Source organism: Rousettus aegyptiacus, unplaced genomic scaffold (assembly GCF_014176215.1).
Source record: "Rousettus aegyptiacus isolate mRouAeg1 unplaced genomic scaffold, mRouAeg1.p scaffold_m13_p_12, whole genome shotgun sequence".
Taxonomy (NCBI): domain Eukaryota; kingdom Metazoa; phylum Chordata; class Mammalia; order Chiroptera; family Pteropodidae; genus Rousettus; species Rousettus aegyptiacus.
The window spans coordinates 21,477,298-21,488,742 of NW_023416287.1; the positions used below are offsets into that span (position 1 = coordinate 21,477,298).

Sequence of the window (11,445 nt, forward strand, 5' to 3'; positions counted from 1 at the left end):
GAGCAAAAATCAATTATTAGTTTAAGCAACTAAATTACGAGGTAATTTGTTAGGTAGCAAAAGCTAACTGGTACACAAGCCACTTTCTTTTGCAAGTCTATTATTTGAGTTTTCTGTTACATGAAGTAACAGAAAACTCAAACCTAATCCTAAACAGATACAGAATTTATTTGACAGGGAGGCTGTGAGAAGTGAATAAAGGAGGAAGGGACAGTACATAGTAGTGCCTGGGTGGATTACTTATTAATAATTAGTAATCATATTATTTATAACAATAATCTTATTAGTTATATAGTATATTAATATTTAATTTATAGTTTTATTTCAGTTTTTAGTTATTTGAGAATGATAAGCTTAAGGAGCTGAGGCCTCATTTCATAAGCATATAAAATTAGTAATTTTCTGTCCATGCCCTCAAGCGTAAGACCACTAGGACCACACCTGTAGTTATTGAAGTTAAGTTCATTTCTCAATGCAGGCCGTGGGGAAATCTGGGTGTCTCAGTAAGAGGGTGTTAGAAAGGGCTTTTGATAGGATTTGGGTTTGTGTTGGGTGATTTTGAGGAGAGTTCACATAAGTGGGGTTTTTCTCTAGAATGGATGCTGTCAGGCAGTGGAAGTAATTACATGATCGAAATCTTGGTAAATCTTCTCTATAGAGATGGCAGACCAGAGTAAGGCTAAGCTGGTACAGTGGTAGAGAAGCAGCAGTCACTGTTTGAGCCAAGACAGGGGGTGTTTCTTATTTTCATGGCCTGAAAGCATTCTTGTTTTGTATTCAGACACAATTACAGAGTGGTGTTGTTTTTGTTTTGATTCATGAGTCACAGAGCGTTTTGTCTGACATTGGTGTTCTACAAAATTGTTTATGTTTAACAGGACATCGCCTACTACCTGTGTCAGACAATTGGTAGCAACACCCAGGCCTAGCTGCTCAGTATCCAGGCAACTCCTGGACAGCAGGGCTGTTTTTCTCTTTCTCAATTTAAGTTCACATTGGGGGGTCTGGGAGGATTCCTTCCGCCTTTTAAAGATCTCAAGATACTACTCAAGTTGGAGCAACAAGCTTAATGTGTCTCAAATTGGGCAGGCATCTTTATGTGCTTTTCTTCTCCTGAAAGTTTTTCTTTCTCATTTACATTTTTAGTAACAAGAGCTTAATCAGATTGTTATAGTTTTAATTATACATAAATAAATTATATTACTAATTAGATCTATTAATCATAATATTTATCTAGAACTTGCTATGTACCAGATACGGTTCTAAGCATTTTATATGTTTTAATTTAAGGATTCTTAACCTGGGTCTTATTGGGGTTCCTGGATGGATTTTTTCTTCACTCACCATTAATTAAGTTCAGTACTTTCTTCAGTTATGAACATAGGGCACAAGCCACTGTGGTATCAACAGTGCCTGCAAATTTGTCACCATTAGAAATCATAGCTACTTTCATAGTCTATCAGTGGTTATAGATATCTCAAAATATTAATTCATCGTTACTTTGAAATTACAGTACTTATGAGATCCACCACTAGATCTTATTATTTAAGTGTTAACAAAGAAGCATATGTATTACTATATCACAGTTGTGTTCTTTAAAAATATTTTGATGACCATGTTTTAGATATAATTTGTTCCTTTCATGATCTAATGCATTTTATGTCAAGCATTTAAAAATATCATTCTGAGAAGAGCCCCATGGCTTCTCTAGATGCCAAAGGGATGCATGGCACAACAAATATTCAGTCTTCCAATGACCCTATAAGCAGCTCTTATACCAGCTTGTTACAGAAAGGACATGAGGCACAGAAGGGGTGTGTAGTTAGCTTAAGGTCACACAGGTATCAGTGGTTGTGCATTAACTCTGTCAGCTGTCTTTTGGCCTGTGGGCTGCTGTGGGCAGCTTCTCTGTATTGTGCATATGCATGTGAATATCACCAGGCAGGTGTGAGGCATATGCATGCATGGATCTCTGTTTCTGGGTGTGGGTATGTGTGGTGCACATGTGTAGAAAAGGGAACCACAGCCCTTGTCCTCTGTGGGTCTCTGTCTGACTTCCTCAATCACCTTAATTAACTGCATCCTGACATCCCTTAGGCGCTGGGGATTAAGGGCTCAGCTGGGGGAGAAAGAAGAGGCCAGGCCGGGGAGAGGAGGCAGCAGGATAAGGAGTGGTGGGAGGACGAGCATAACCTCAGAGCTCAGCCTCTGGCCTGAGGCTAGACGTGTGACCTGGGACAGCTTGGGAGGAAGGGGAATCTGGAGGACAGAGAATGCAGTTACCAAATTGAGTCCTTCCCCGGGGACTTGTGAATGAAGAATATCTGATAGCACAGTCCCTGGGCCAGGCTGCCCGTAGTGGGTGGGAGTGTTGGGGGGCGAGGGGGCAGGGGTAGGGAGGTTAGGAGGTGGGAGATGGGCAGGGGTGGGAGCTGTCAATAAAAAACTCCTGGGGCTCATCTCCTCTCAATACTCCACTACAACACTACGCATTTCACTTTTGAGGCCATAATGTGGGTGTGCCACACATTAAGCAGTTCTGCTACACCGACATCGGCTGGGTGTCCTACGATTGAACTCAGGTTGAAATCTATTTAACCAGAGTTAGTGTCAGATACCACAAGACTGAGCTCCCTTCAATTTAGATACCAGTCTCAAGTCCAGGTCATCACCTGTACTTCTGACAACTGGCTATAAGTAGGAGGTTCCCATGATCACTCTTCTCAGATTTGATTTATTTGCTGGAACTGCTCACAGAATCAGGAAAACAGTTTACATACTAGATCGCTGGTTTATGATAAAAGGGTACAGCGCAGGAACAGCCAGACGGAGAGATGCACAGGGCAAGGTGCGTGGGCAGGGGCGTGGAGCGTCCATGCTCTCTCTGAGTGCACCCCTCTTCCCTCATCTCCACGTGTTCGTCAACCCAGATTCTCTCCGAAAGCCTGTCCATTTGGGGTTTTATGGAGGCTTCATTACCTGGGCATGATTAATGAACTCGTTGTCTATTAATGATTGATCCAATCTCCAACCTATCTTCCTGCCCTGGAAGTTATGAGGTGAGGCTGGAAGTTCCAGTCCTTTAATCACAGGTTACCAGCACTGGTTACCATCCTTTGGGACTTCCAAAAAAATCACCTCATTGACATCAACTCAGGTGCATAACAAGACATTCCTTTCTCCTTTATGGCTCTTGAGCATTTTCAGGAACCAATAACAGAATACCAAATATAACAAAAGATGCTTTCATTGCTCCTTTTGCTTAGGAAATTTCAAGGGTTTTGGGAGCTCTGAGCCAGAAAGGGGGACGAAGACCAAATCTATATATTTCTTATTACAAATCACACTACCACAGGAGCCTAGAAAAGCCTGGCTCCTTCCCACGCAGCGTCCTGGAGGTCCATAGCCTGAGGAGAGTGAGTCCCAGAATTTTTGGATGTGGGTCACCCACAGAGCTAAAGGCTCTTCCCACCACATGGCCACTGGGACAGGAGTGCCCCCAGAAGGGTCCTTTGATGGCAACTTCCTTCTCCCTGAATATACCCACTTCTCCCCAGGTGTGCCTCTTAATATGTCCTTCCAAAATGCCAAGTCTGGTTAATTGTTTTCTTCACCAAGGTTAAGTGATATCAGTAATAAAATACATATCCATCACATGAATTATTTGTGGTTATTTGCTAGTCCTCATACCTGTGTCACACTGGATCATATATTACAGCTTTGTGATGCACTTTATAAGGAACAGGGGCAGAATGGAAGTGACAGTAATCACGTCATCTCATTTCTCATTTAAAGAACAGGGACAATTACTCACTGAGTTGTGAGGATTTAATAAAAAATTGTATTTCCTCAATTCCAGTTGGTAGCCTCTATGTCTCGTTTAACCTATGTCTGAGGAAATCTGGGCATGAAAAGAAAATGATGACTTGTATATCATTTATCTAATTTAGTAACTTTATTGTTTTATTTAAACAGCTTTTATTGAAGTAAAATTGATATGCGATAAACCACATATTTAAGGTGAACCATAAAAGTTTTAACCTACGTATATACCTGCAGAACCATTACCACAGTCAAGATAATAAACATGTTCATCACCCCATAAACATTTCCACCTGTATAATTTAGAGGAGGGCAGAGGCTCAGGGAGCTCTTGTTTATCTGTGATTTTTGGAAAAGATGAGAATAGTTGTCCAGTACATGTCACCACATCATGGCTCCATTGCTAAGCCTAGAAAAGACCACATCAAACACCTGGGCAACTTCTGATGACTTCTGAAACTCCTTACAACCATGCCCTCACTCCATTTGGTGTTCTTTAACTTGCAGGTGACAGAAACCTAACTCAGAGTTGTTGGAGCAAAACAGAACTTTTATTGATTCAAGGAGCTGAAAAGTCCACAGTGGATCTGGCCTCAGGTACAGCTCAATTCAGGCCTCCAGACATCACCTCTAGGCCCTGCTTTTCTCTTTGTTCTTACCCATGCTGCAGGCTTTCTTCAGGAAAACAAAAGGGCAGCAGCAGTCCCAAGCAAGGTGTGAGCTGAAGCTGGAAAGATAGGGAAGAGTCAGACCCCTGGGGCTTTCCTGTTTATTCTGGAGTCAAGTGGCAGTGGGCAGCCTTGAAAAGGATTGTAAGCATGAGAATGACCTGATTAGAGTTCTGAGAAGATCACACCAGCAAAGGTGCAGAGCCACAATGGTAATTAAAAAAAATTCTTGCTTTAAAAATCTTTTCTTTTAAAAGAATCCCAGTAGAGTTAGCACCAGGCAGCATTCTGGACTCCTTTCTTGTGATCTCTTGTCCTTGCACAAGTCCCTGAGAAAAATGTGTATCAGTTAAGATTTTCAGTCCCGAACAACAGTGGCTTAAATCAGATAAAAGTTTACATCTCTCTTGTTTAAGGTGGTCCAGGGCTGGTGTTGCAGCTCCATGATCAAAAGAAACCCAGGCTCCTTTTATTGTCTTGCCCCACCAGCCCAGTTGGTAGCTTCAGTCCTCAAGCTCACCTCACAGTCCAAGCTGCTGGTGCCTGTAAAAGGACAGGAGGAGAGCAAAGGGGTCCACCTCCTGGTCAGGTCAGCTTTCCTAATTTCCTGACATGATATTTCTTCTTACATATCATTGCCTAGAACCTGGTCACATACCATACATTAATATCAAGTAAGTCTGGGAAATGTGACCTTTGTATAGCCACGTTACCACCCAAATGGTGTGTGTGTGTGTGTGTGTGTGTGTGTGTGTGTGTGTGTGTGTGTTTGTGTGGTTTTTAAAAGGCTGCATATTCTTTGACACTATTCCCATCAGGTAGGGGGGTCTATTGACTATTCCTTTCCCCCTTCCCACTATTCCTCCAAATCTGGGCTGGGGCTCTGTGAATTCTGTGGACTGAGACTCAGTAGAATAAGGTGGAAGTGAAGCTTCTATACTATGATTTTTCCATGCTAGGTTATAAAAGGCCATACGGTTTCTGTCTGTTTGGCTTGGAACTAGGACCAGCTTCATGGGTGTGTAACCTATTTATCTGCACAGTGCCCTATGCTCAGAAGGGTCATTCACTTATTTGAATACTCTCCTATAGTCTTGAAATTCTTAATGATTTTATCTTTGAACTTGTGTTTTGTAAGAGAAGTCTAGTGGGACAATGGAGCATGTGCCTATAAAGAGGATATATGGATACTAGATTCTTGCTACCCTATTAGTACATGTGTTTGCAATGCCTGCTACATGGCTTCCATTAACATGCTTACCTTGTATGCTGGGCCCATGCTCAGAAGAGCTTCTCTTGTGTCATAATGATTTGCTACCAGTATTTTGAAATTCTTAATTTTATCTTTGAACTTGTGTATTGAAAGTGAAGCCTGATGGGACAATGGATCACGCATGTGAGCGTCACATAGTGTTCATAATGCCCCATGAACATAGAATCCTGGTGAATCCACATTCAGAGACACTCGAAGTGAATACAAGGGAAGAATGTGATGTCTATGATTAAGCTGGGGCACGGCCCAAAGAGGCCATGCTTTTTGTTCAAACAAAAAACTTCCATTAGAAGTCCTTTGATCACAGAAAAAGGCAGCTGCATTTTAAGAAACAGACAACCAGGTAACCTTACCAAATCCTTTATTATTCATGTTACTTCCTTGTATTAGTCAACCACTTACACCGAAAATGGTGACATAGAAAGAAAGGGAAAGATAGTGCATCCCATTGTTCCTCTTCCTTTCCTTTCAGTCTTCCTTACTCATCAGTAAGCAGGAAGTGGAGAATGTTGGCAGAATGTATGCATGTGAGGAAGTGAAATAAAAGCAGTTCAGTTAGTTTGGTGCAACATTTCCACTGTCCTTTAAGAATGAAATACACACATGTATATGAGCTAAGAATTACCAATGGTGTAATTTCAGGGATTCCACATATGAGTCAAATGCTCTTGCATCTGAAGTTAAAGCCAATCATTGCACAATATAAAGATGAATGGTAAAATTCATGCAAATAATTTGAATTTTTAATTTTTCTTTACTTAGAACGATGTTTAGTAGTAAATAAAAAACCATGACACATGAGAGAGAGACTAGAAGAAGGGAAAAAGTTTTATATTTTAGTACCCCCATTGTCATATTTTCTGTACTTTTTGAACAAGGGGTCCTACATTTTTATTTTGCACTGGGCCCTGAAAATTGTTACTGGCCCTGCTGGGGACGCTTGCTGTCAGGATGCTTCTTCTCAGAACCCACGTTGTGCAAGGAAGCCCGAGCCAAATGGAGAGGGCACGGGTAGGTGGTCCAGTCAACAGTCCTACCCGAGCCCAACCTTTGAGTCTTCCCAGACCAGGTGACAGGAATAAAACCACCAGATGATTCCATTCTCACCTCCCCCAGGCTTCCTCCAACCACACTCCAATTTCCAGACACCTTGATCCATCTGGGTCTTCCAGCGGAGACCCAGCCCTCGTAAAGACAAGCCATCCCCACAGTTCCTGACCTACAGAATCCATGAGCAAAATCAAATATGTGGTGGTTGTTTTTTGCCACTGTGATTGCGTAGTTTGATATGCAGAAATAAATATACATAGTTTATTTATTTGGTTCGATCCCCATCTTTTGTTAATACAAATGAAGCTGCAATGAATAACTGTGTATATTATGTATATTTAGGGCAGATTTCTAGAAATGAGAATTACTGTGTCAAAGGGTAAATAAATGTTGGGCCCTGTGTTCCATGCCATAGGGACATAAAGTGCAAGTAGAAATGGGCAATTCTTCCAGGACAACTGGCCATCTGGGACCCTTTTTTCAGAAGGAATATTTCAGGCCTGAAGCCTCTGAACTCCGGATTAAGAACCCCTGGAGCAGAGGTGGAGCTGGAGAAAGACTGAGCTAGGCGAAGAGCCCTGATTGCAAGCTGAGTGTTAGATTTATTCTCAGGATACTGGGGAGCCACTGAAGGCTCTAGGCAGGGAAGTAACTTGACTAGGCCAAGAATCTTGAGGCTGCTGGGATCTTCTAGACAAAAGATGAAGCCAGGGTGAGAGGAGGGTGCTGGAAGGGAAGCAGTGCTGGGTGCCCTGTGTCCTTCTGTGCGAGCTGGGAAATAGCACCTTTGGGTACAGCTATCCTGGCCTCAGAAAGGGAAGCTGTGGTTGAGGATGGCGGAACCACCCATCAGCCGTGGACTGCTCAGCTCCAGACTTACATGGAAGAGAAATGTTTAACCCACTGAGTTTTGGGGTTGTTTAGCTACAGCAACTTAGCTTGTACCATAAGACACTGTGTGACCTTAGATAAGGCACTTTACTTCTCTGTGCCTCTGTTTCCACATTTGTAAAATGGGATAATGATAGAACCCACTAGGATTCAGAGACGGTGCCTGTCGAACTAGCTTGGAGGAGGCGTACAGTCAATGTCCAAGTACCCCTGGCTGACCTCGTGTGGGAGAGACTTTGAATTCCTCATTTAGCCTGAGGGCAAGATTCTTCCTCTATCTGACTCCTCCAATGGCACCCAGCTCGGGCAGTGGACACAACACAGTCCTGGAACTAGAGTTATACACTAACAGGATCTGGATGACTTCCAGACAGAGGTGATCCCTCTCCTACATTTTACTGATTAAAAAACTGAGGTTTAGAGAGGGGCAGGAATTTGTCCCATCTTCACAGTGGCCCAGGCAGAGTGGTGACTAGATCCAGCCTTTGGTGTGGGGAGTCAATCTCTGATGTGGGTGCTTGGAGGGCGCATTCTCTTACCACATTTCCCCTTGCTCTCAGCCACACTGCTCTCCTTGTAGCTCCTCATGACTACCTCAGGGCTTTTGCACTTGCTGTTCCTCTAGTGGGCCTACTCTTCCCTCAGCTCTTCTCCTGGCTGCTCCTTCCACACCTTATTAGTCCTTGATTTAAGCATCACTTCTGAGAGGCTTTCCCTAATTACCCTGTTAGACCCTCCATAATCTCTTATCTCTACCTCCTGTTTATTTTTCTCATTTGCAAAATATTAATTTGTTAATTTAGTTAAACATTTTACAAATTGATTTGGGCCAGTCTCTTCCTCTAGCCTGTTAAGCTCTATGAGTACAGGATTGTGGATGGGTATCTTGTTCACTGCTCCATCCCTGTCACCCAGCCATGCCTTGGCCCAGGCTGGTACTCAATACGTACTTGTTATTTGAATAAATGAATGTGTGTATGAATGACTGCCAGGCCTGGATGTCCACTATCACGTTGAACTTGCACAACTTTCCTATGAACTAGATCCCAGTCTCCTTATTGTACGGACACGGAAAGGAAGGCTCAGAGTGGTCTCACCCGGTAGGGCAGGAATGTGTCATCCATGAAAGGTCTTTGGCTTCCCTGCTTTTAGGAAACGAGAATATCAGCTGCACTTTCCCACATTAGTCTAACGCAAGAAGGTAACTCATTGATGCTGAACATGGCCTGGGCCAGACTCCATGCTCCGAAGGCCTCCTCCACCAAAAGATGATGCTACTTTCTGCAGCATCTTTAAATGGGAGGTGAATTCTCACACAGACACTGAAAGGAAGGAAAATGTGGAAAAAAGGGTCAAATGCCCCAGCCACCACGACAATCCATACTTATGCTGGCTGCTCCCCTGCTCCTTGCAAAGGGCCACCTTCTACCTTGCCTATGATTGTCATCTCTGGAATGAACTCTCTCCCTCAGCTTTTGCTGGGAACATGCAGAGAACTCTGGAACAATGTGTTTGTCCATCTGGTTTTATCAGGACCTACCAGATGCCAGTGGGAAAGACAGACAGGTCTTGGAGAGCTTTCCAGAAACTTCCTTCAGCCTTTGATATTGGTGGAGGGGATATTATTCCTAAGACGCCTCTGGTATCTCTGGGCTAGGGAGGCAGCTTACAGATGCAAGTGCATTGGAAGTGGTGTTTTGCTGTGCTTCCTTATATAAAATTCCTTCCCTCTCTGAGCTCTAATTTCTTCATAATTAAAATGGAGAGAACACTGGTCTGATGTAGGGAGAGGTAACAAGGATTCTGTATAGGTACCTACAAATACAGGTATCCCAGAAGACAGTTCCGATGAGCAGCGGCCCCCGGGAGACTTGGCCAGGGCCAAGGTTGCACCAGTCATGCATCCCATGAAGCCCGGTGCTGCTCACAGTCCTATGTCTGGTGTTGCCTGCAGTCATCATGAGTCAGTGTCATTGTTCTAGGATAGATCCAGTACTGTGAACCAGGGTCTGACATCTCCTGGACAGAAAGCAGCTGTGTCTTTGATAGTCTAGGGCAACCTGGGGATGGGCTAGAGCGTGGGGCCAGACCTCAAGGGCAGGGAGGCTGTGAAAGGAGTAGAGATGGAGAAATAAAAGATGGGAGTCAAAGAGATGGATGGAGAAAAAGCGGTCACTGGTTCTTGCCTGCCCGACATCGAGGCTTCCTGAAACAGTACCTGTTTCCCACTGCTCTTCCACATGGCTCGGGTGAGACTGACCACACCCCCTGCTTCCAAGCGTTCGAACCACATCTGGTCAGTCAGAATCACAGTGATAAGTGCAGCAACGGGCATAGGACCAGTCCTAGCCGGAGAGAATCATGCCTTTGCTGGAATCACTGGGACTGGGGAGCTCTCTGTCTTAGGGATGTTGAGCTGAGAGTAATGAGCTGGGGCCGGTGGGGTCGTCTTGTCAGAAGAGAACATAATTGAGAATTAAGTCAACATAGCAGATGGCAGGGCTGAGAGATGGAGAGGGACATCATTTGAGCCCCTAAATCACCTGTATTTAACCTGGAGACTTCCTGGTATATGAGCCAATCCATTCCTTAGGACAGGGTTTCTATGCCTTATGCTAGAGAGTCCTGGCATGGAGGAAGCAGGAATGTAAGAGGGAAGGGTGAATATTTAAGAACAGGTGTCTGAGGGTAACCCAAATCAGCTTCTTGGCCTTTTTAAAGAACTGAAGTGTAGACAAAGATTTAGGCCTTCACCCCACCCAGGAATCTGTTCTTGGGAGCTCACAGCTTTGCCCTCCTCCTCTCCAGCACCCAGCAGCATAAAAATTAACTCTTTGGGTCCAATAATAAATGCTTACCTTATCTGGGTCCAGGAGAAGTAGTGGCATGCACTGGGGGTCAATTTCCCACCCCATTCACCTCTTTGGGAACAAACACTTATCAGGTACCTGCTTCATGCCAGGTTCTGTTCAGAAGCAGACATACATGGTCTCATCTCCTTGTGAGGAGGGAGTGTCATCTCCATTTCACAAATGAGACAATTGAAGGCTTGAGAAGCTGAGCCACTGGCCTCAAGTTCAAGTTAGATTTGTCTGACTCCAAGCCCTGCCCATGGTGCCACACTGCACACAGTAGGTACTAAATAAAGGCCTGCTGAGCAAATGCAGTGTTAGGCTATGTTAGCCTTTGGGCAGCAATCTGTCCCTAAGGACTTCCCCCTCCTGCCTGCAATGCTGCCATTAGCAACCATAGCCTTTGTTTTCCCGAAGATCTGCATTAATCCCTTCTAGGCTTACTCAGGGGATAGACTAAGAGTGGGGCTCTGAGGCTGGCTGGAGAAGGGTGGGATGAAGATGCCCGTTTCCACTGCCCCAGCCTTATCCAGAAGAAAACATCCCGAAGACAGAGGCACACATCCTGGGCAGGTCGTTCTTAGCTGGACCTGGGTGTTGCTGATGACAGGACTGTGGTGGCCTCACTGGGACCGAGGAGCATGACACAGTGATGTGGAGTGGGTGGCTAAGGGGCTGTGGCCTCTCTCTGACCCTGTCTCCTGAAAGCTCACGAGGAGCCCATTTTTCTCAGAGTTAGGCAAAGGCTCCGTCTCCCAGAAGCACAGCTGTAGCATCATGTTGGTTGGGACAGGAGGAGGGGGCTAGGGGTTCCTTAGACCTAGAAGGATCTGGACACGGGGATTAGTGTCTGGACACGGGGATTAGTGTCCTGCCCAAGGCATGCACA

General features: G+C 44.5%; 1 protein-coding gene across 2 annotated transcripts in view; it reads left to right on the top strand.

The window, feature by feature from the left end:
* FAM110A (family with sequence similarity 110 member A) overlaps positions 1-11,445 on the top strand; it is a 47,980-nt gene that overhangs the window by 21,673 nt on the left and 14,862 nt on the right. The window contains exons 3-4 of one of the 2 annotated variants that reach the window (XR_001597434.2): positions 4,493-4,702; positions 6,880-11,392. The gene's annotated coding sequence lies outside the window, so the exon portion shown is untranslated. Of the gene's footprint in view, positions 1-4,329; positions 4,420-4,492; positions 4,703-6,879; positions 11,393-11,445 lie in introns of those variants that run through there. The other variant, XR_001597433.2, reaches the window with a different exon arrangement.